Below are 8,101 nucleotides of genomic sequence, written 5' to 3' on the forward strand. Positions count from 1 at the left end.
GCTCTGGGTAGATGGCAAACTCACTCTCTTCCTATAACATAGACCTGAAGGCTCAGGCTGACTTGAAAGCCAATCATATTTTAGTTTTGATTTTGATAAATATTTGATTATTTAGATACATGAGTGCTTTGTCTTCATGCACACCAGAAGAGGGCATCAGATCCCATCTTAGATGGTTGCGAGCCATCTGTGTTTGCTGGGAATTGAAATCAGGAACTCTGGAAAAGACTGCTGAGCCATCTCTCCAGCCTCCCTGTCAATCATATTTTAATATATTTAGTGCAAATCAAGGTGTACTTATGTGGTATCTTATAAGAACATACAAATCAGCAACTATATTCATACACTATTTCATAAAAGCAATCGTCCCCTTTACCCTTTCAGATGAGTGCTAAGTCAGGTTCACCCCCAGTAACGTTATATTTTGATGACGATATGACTAATTAGTGAGAGAAACAAGAGTCAAGCAGCAATGGCAGATTTAGTTTTACTTTCTACAGATCTGCTTTTATAATGAAATTTGTAAAGTATAAATTTATAGTAAAATTTATAATGTGAATATCTTCCTGAGTGTAACCATGGCATGGTTCCCTGAGTTCTGTAATAGCTTCCAGATGTGAAGATAATTTTGTTTTGAAAGTTTGAAAATTATTGGAGTTCTTTGCTGATTAAATAGGACTTATGTTAGAGTAAGTCTTCCCTCCACATTAGACTTCGAAACATCCAAAACTTTTGAAGTCATAACTTCAAAGTAGTTTTTGTGTTTATAGTCTCATAGTAAATATGGGATGATAGATGTTTGTATAAGGCTATAAAGGAAATAAGAAAGAAATAATGGCAAACTTACTTCCCATGTTCATATGTCCTCATCTTAATGTTTACTCACTGATTGGTGACTGTGGGAGGCTGGAAACACTGAATGACATCAAAGGAGGTCTTCTCCAGTAAGAAGGTCAAGTGTGGTCACCTAGCTCTCAACTCACAGGCCACTGCTGCCGAGTTAAACAATTTATGTGGACTTCAGATAACGTCAAAATAAATAACATCTGTCCAGGGGAGGAAAAAGTTTTCTGTTGGAAAAAGGATATGTCCGAGATCTCTCTCTCTCTCTCTCTCTCTCTCTCTCTTTCTTCTCTCTCTCTCTCCTCCCTCTCTCTCTCTCTTTCTCTCTCTCTCATAATTTCCATGTTATATCAGTTGTGTGCATTCCATGCCTTTGTGTGTGTTATTCATTTATTCAGTGTGTGTATGTGTGATGAGTGTGTGAATGTGCGTGTTTGGTATATATATGTGTATGTTCAGTGAGTATATGTATGGTGAGTATGTGTTGAGTGTGTGTGTTGAGTGTGAGTGGTGAATGTGTGTATGCGTTGAGTGTATGCTTAGTGTGTGAATGTGTGTTGAGTGTGTGTATGTGGTGAGTGTGTTTGTGGTGAGGATATGTGTGTTGTGTGTATGGTTAGTGAGTGTGTGTGTGTTGTATGTGTGTGTTAACTATGTATGTGTGTGTCTGTGTAGTGAATGTGTGTATGTCTTGAGTGTGTGTTATGTGTGTGTATGGGGAGTGTGTGTGTGTGTGTGTGTGTGGTATGTGTGTGGTGAGTGTGAACATGTGCATGGGAGCTGTGCACAAGCTCACTAGTCTACTTGCATGTGGAAGCTAGAGAATGATTTCCACTGTTCTTCCCCAGGTGCCATCCACCGTGCTTTACAAGCAGGATATCTCATTGGTCTAGGTATTACCAAGTAGGCAAGACAGGCTGGCCAGAGAGCATCACACCCTGTCTTTGCCTCTTGGGTCCTGGGACTACATGTGCCACTATCCCAGTTAGACTCATGCTTTTGAGGCAAGCACTTTACCCACTGAGCTGTCTCCTCTGGCCAAAGTCCCATGTCTAGATCTCCAAGTAATCTAGTGAAGGTGGCTGGAGAGATGGCTCAACAGTTAAGAGTACTGGCTGCTCATCCAGAGGTTCAGTTCCCAGCACCCATATGGTGTGGTGGTTCATAATACTCTCTAACTACAGTCCCATGGGATTTGATGGCCTCTTCTGGCCTCTGTGGTCACTGTATGCACATGGCGCACAGACATATATGCAAGCAAAACACTTATACACAGAAAATAAAATTTAAAAAGAAGATTTTATTTCACAAGGACTAAATGGCCTAATTCCCAGGCACCAGTTCTGCAAGGTTGCTTCACAGCTAAATTTACTTTTTAAAGTTTAAATAAAAAAAAAAACAGATATTGAGAAAAATTCTCTGTAATCTTCCAGTGGTGATAGCTCTTTGCTACTACAAGGCCCTCATACTGCAAGGAATTTTACACTATTTCATTCTGTGACTGAATTTCAAATTGTGTCAAAGTGTTATAACCCGCTTTAAAATAGCACACATAGGGCCTTTAACACTATTTTTGTTGGATCGATTTTGATCCTATCCTTTGGCCTGTTATTGGCTGCTGTCTGACTTACGAGCTCTTTCTGTCATTTCAGGAATTTTTGTATGATTTTATTTTGCTTTGGTTGGTTTTGCTTGCTGAAACTGTGGCTCCATGTGTAGCCCAGGCTTGCCTAGAGCTCTCTTCATATCCCAGAGTCATCTTGAACTTGGTCTTCAGGCTTTATCCCCTCAAGGGCTAGAATTACAGGCATGTGTCAAAACACTCTGGAGAAAGTCTTTTTTTTTTTTTTTAAAGAAAGCTTAGTTGTCATAATTAAATATTGTATGTATTTTTAATTGCTTACATGAACAACTGTATTTAATATCTGTCAACCACGGTTTTCCTTTGTGTTTAGAAATAATTATTGACTTTAAAAATAAATATGTAAGGAAATGCCCATCTCTCTCTGGCTCTCTTTACTCTATACATATTTATTTTTGAACAGCATAACAGTGTGGGTTGGACTGGTGCTTCTTATAAATAGGTGAAGAATACAAGCAACAGCTCAACTTTATCAATGGACATGTGCACATGTGAAGAAAAATATAAATTTATCACATGAAGTGGCAACTGTTTTTAAAAGCACTCACTCAGGGTAATGGAGATATAGCCTGTGGGAAAACTTACCTAGAGTAAGGTGAAAATAATAGGCTGGGGAAAGCAAACTGGTTTGCTTGTTGTTTTTTGTCTTTTTTTTTTTTTTCCAGTTTGGCGGCATGGCTCCTTTCATTGGATCACGGAACAATTCTAATAAATTCCCAGAGGACAGGATGAAAAACAAGACCATGGAGACAATGGGACCAAAGCAACTGGAAACCACTTCTAAATAAGCAATTGTGTGGAATCTAATCTGGTTACAACTATGCAGGTGGGATTTTTCTCCTCCAAAGATACTTACAATTCATGTGCCATTTGAATTTCTTTAAGCTACATCCCAAAAAGCCAACCTGCTCAAAGATGACTGAAGTCTCTTTCTTTCTGGATGCTTCTTACTGGCACAGTGCTTTTTATCTAAACAGAGGAAAAAGAGTGTGGGCAGCCAGGTGTGAAGACACAAGCCTGCACTTCTAGATGAGGTGAGACAGAGGCAGTAGGATTGCTTGAGACCAGAAGTTTGGTGTCATAAGCCTTTAAATCATAGCAAGGCATCCTTCTCTTAAAATAAAAATCTGTGCATTTACCTCATCTGTTGATGACGGCCAGCAAAGAGAGCAAACCACTGGGGAATGGAACCACTGGAAAAATCACACACCCAGACAACACAAAGCCCCAGATTTAACTCCCCAGAGCCTGATAAAGTCGGTGTGGTGGATGATGCATGCATTGGAGGTAGCAGAAGGACCATCATTACTTGAGAGCTACCGGCAAGTTAGAGGGCAAACTGTTATTAGGCTACATCAGACTCTGCCTCGAGAAACAAAGCGCCAACACCAAACAACAGCAAACAACAGGTCCTTCCTTCTCTTGTGTCTTCCGTTTCTCAATTGGAGTGTGATTACCACCCCTAAGTGTCTTGTTCCCATTCCTTCGCCTCCTTTTTACAGTTCGAGGGATCAATCCTAGGGCCGGGTTTTGCTAGAGGAGACTTTCATGACTGAGCTACACCCTTGGCAGGCATCCCTTCTATTTTTAAATTTTAAACTAAATTTCAAGAAGATTTTATTTATTTTTATTTTGTAGGTCTGAGTGTTTTGCCTGCACAGATGTGTCTTGTGCCCTCAGAGGTCTGAAGAGGGAGCTGGACTGGAGATGCGTAAAGCTGCCATTTAGATGTGGGGAAGTGAACTTTTAAGTGGAAACCTTAACATCAATGCAGAAACAAGAACAAATGTCAAATTATTTTTTAAAGTTAATTTATTACTATTGTTGATGATGATGGTGGTGGTGGTGGTGGTGGTGTGTGTGTGTGTGTGTGTGTGTGCATGCTATAATATGCGTGTAGAGGTCAGAGGGCAGCTTTGTGGGACAGTTCTCTCCTTCCACCTCTTCACCGGTTCTGGAACCAAGTCCAGGATGTCAGGCTGCTATGACAGGCACCTTTTCGTGCAGAGTAAGCCCACAAGTTCCATTCAAATCATGAAATCAAATCAATGAAATCATCTATTTCATTGTTCAGTGATTTTCATTTTTTTTGCAAAAATTAATGTGCCAGTGTAACCACCATCCATAGCAGAAACCACTGCTGGAGTCTAACAACCTCCCCCCAGACGGTGCGTCTCCAGTGTTTAATGTCATTATTGATCGCCGGTTTTGAACTTTGTGTAAATTGAGGCATCTTGTTTGTTATTCTTTTGTGTCTGGCTCTTTTTTTTTTTTTCACTCAGAATTAATTCTTTTTGGATGCATCCATGTTTGGTGTTACCAATAATTTGTTTTAATAGCTTCCTTACAATTTTGTTCTGTGGGCTATTACAGAAGTGTACTGCTATGCACATGTCATGTCACAGCCTTTGGTACTGGAAACTTGGCTGGGGTGGATGAAGGAATGAAGAGATAGATTACAAACACTGAAGAAATGCAGACACGCCTACAGAAATGCTGGGTAGCATGGGCCTTGCTCGCTCTGATGGAGACACAACAGCCACAGCACGGAAACACAGTGTCTTTATTTCATACATCTGGATCGAGAAGGTGGGCTTACTGTATACAGCTGAATCAGGAGGCAGGTTTAGTTTATCTTTGAAGGAGATCTCTGTAAGGAGCCGTCTTTGGCTGCAGCCATCCCCTCCAGGAGGAAGCTGTGTTGGATAGTTTGTGCACACACTGGCCAATCATTCGTAAACACTCACACCTGGACTAGACAAAGGCCATGCCATTCCCATGGGTCTGAAGCTCTGGAGTTCTTCACAGCTGTGCCCGTGCCAACAGCACACATTCTCTCAGGACTTCACTCTTTACATGTCCCCTCAGGGGTCTGTCCATCTCCTACACCTTTGGGTGCATTTGTGTGTGCACCTTTTTACAACATACTCTTTGTTGTGTAATTTTGTGTCATCAGATGTATGTACGTTCACTTCCACTATATGATTCCAAGGAGGGATTTTTTTTCTGCATGTGCGTGCATACTCATGTGTATGCAAGTATATGTGGGAGGTATGTGTGTGTCCACATGTGTATGCTCACATGTTAAAGATCAGAGGACTATCTTAAGGTGTCTTCCTCTTTTGAGACAGGGTCTTTTACTAAGCCTGAGCAGTTAGGCTAAACTGGTCAGGCATTTAGCCCTACCCCAACCCCCCAGAAATCCTCCTGTCTCCACCTCCATAGTGCTGACATTATAAGAACTTATTGCTATGAGTGACTGTTTGTTTGTTTTGTTCCTCAAGACAGTTTCTCTGTGTAGCCCTGGCTGACCTGAAACCCACTTTGTAGTCCAGGCTGGCCTTGAACTCAGAGACCCATCTGCCTCTGTTTCCCAAGTGGTGGAATTAAAGGTATGGGCCACCATGGCTGGCTTATGGTTGACATTTTTTCACAGATTCTAAGATTCTACATTAAAAAAAATAAAAATGGCCGGGCGGCGGTGGCACACGCCTTTGATCCCAGCACTTGGGAGGCAGAGGCAGGCATATTTCTGAGTTTGAGGCCAGCCTAGTCTACAGAGTGAGTTCCAGGACAGCCAGAGCTACACAGAGAAACCCTGCCTCGAAAAAACAAAATAAAAAATTAAAAAAATAAAAAATAAAAATGGGGAGCTTGTGAGATAGCTCAGTGTAAGAGCACTGACTGCTCTTCTGAAGGTCCTGAGTTCAAATCCCAGCAACCACATGTTGGCTAACAACCACCTGTAATAAGACCTGATTCCCTCTTCTGGTATGTCAGAAGACAGCTGCAGTGTACTTAGGTATAATAAATAAATAAATCTTTGGGCCAAAGCAAGCTGAGTTGACTGGAGTGAGCAGAGGTCCTAAAAATTCAATTCCCAACAACCACATGAAGGCTCACAACCTTCAGCTACAGTGTACTCACCTACATAAAATAAAATAAAATAAAATAAAATAAAAATACTTTGTCCATTTCCAACTTTGTGATTTAAAAAAAAATGATGACAGGTAAATCCATTTTAACCTAGCCATTTCTTTATCCAGGCACCATTGAGCAATAATGCAAATGGTTGTAAGACAAGCCTCCATTTCCGAGGGGAGGGAGGAGTTGCTGATAAGCCTAGTCTGCTCAGTCTGTACTGCAGGATAATATGTGCTCAATCTGATAAAGTTAGACTTAAGCATATTAGACTATGCTTTCAGGTTTTCAGGATGAGCTATATTTATAGTACAAGAACAAAATGTAATAATCTAGCAGTCTTATGGGGATCTGTAGTGTTCCCTAGTTGTGTACAAAGGCTAAACTTATTCTCAAAGCTTCAATGCCATTGTTCAAGTGGTTTTTCTCACATTAGTTCTGTCAGATGTACATGATGCCCTTAGTCAGAGTTTAGCATTCCTCTTTTTACATTGCTAATGCTTTCATTTAGGATTTTAAACTATTTTGTCCATTGATAGAATTGGCCTGAAAATTTCCCCTACTGCATCTTACTTGTATTTCCCTACTATGAATGACTTGGGGTATGTGACTTCTTGTGTCACAAATACATTAATTTACTGTTGCTCTATTCTCAAGGTCTGCTGGTTAGCACCTGTAGTATGTCGGTCTATAGAGATAACCTAAGGAGCAGGCAGCTTAACTGTACAGTCCTCAGTTTAAAAATCAACAAGGAAATGAAGGCATTCCTAGAACACAGTGGAAACCATAGGATAACCAGAATCCCTGGGATACTGCTAAGGTGCTTCTGAAAGGAAAATGTGTAGCTGTGAGTGTTTATATCAAAGAATCAAAATATAAACGACGTGAGCTCCAGCTAAGAAAAGCGCCGGTGAGATGACTCAGAGGGTGAAAATGTCTGTGGTCAAGCTGACTGACCTGAGCGCAATTCCCACAACCCTCATACTGGAAGGAGAGAATTGCCTTACAAATGGGTTACTGACCATATGCACATGTGGCATGTGCCACAACTTTCCCACATAAATGCCAACAAGAATAAATTTAAAAATGTAAAGGAGAGAGAGAGACAGACAGACAGACACACAGAGAGAGAGGGAATTCAAATAACCTAACGATGCACCTCAAGAAGTTGTAAAAAAACAGAAATAACCCAAACCCCAAAACAGTAAGGACAAAGAAATAATAATAATGGTCAGAGCAAAAATCAATGCATTAAAAACTTCCAGGATAAGAGAGGCCCCTTGGTCTTGCAAACTTTATATGCCTCAGTACAGGGAAACACCAGGGCCAAGAAGTGGGAGTGAGTGGGTAGGGAAGTTGCGGGGGGGGGGGGGCGTATGGGGGACTTTTGGGATAGCATTTTAAACGTAAATGAAGAAAATAACTAATAAAAATATATTTAAAATAAATAAATAAATAAATACCTTCGGGATGATACAAAGAATGCAGGAGACACGTCTGGCCTTTAGAAATAACACTACCAGGACTGGCAAAACAGCTTTTTAGGTGAAGGTGTTTAAGAGACAGGCTCAGTGAACCAAGTTTGAGCTTCAAAAATCCATAGGAAGAAAGAACTGCCTTACAAAGTTGTCCTTTGGACTCCATGCACATGGCCATTCCCAAAGCATCCTTTTAACTAGATCTATAAAGCACTTG

This window comes from Mus caroli, unplaced genomic scaffold (genome assembly GCF_978045245.1).
Source record: "Mus caroli unplaced genomic scaffold, Mus_caroli_1 scaffold_9, whole genome shotgun sequence".
Classification (NCBI taxonomy): domain Eukaryota; kingdom Metazoa; phylum Chordata; class Mammalia; order Rodentia; family Muridae; genus Mus; species Mus caroli.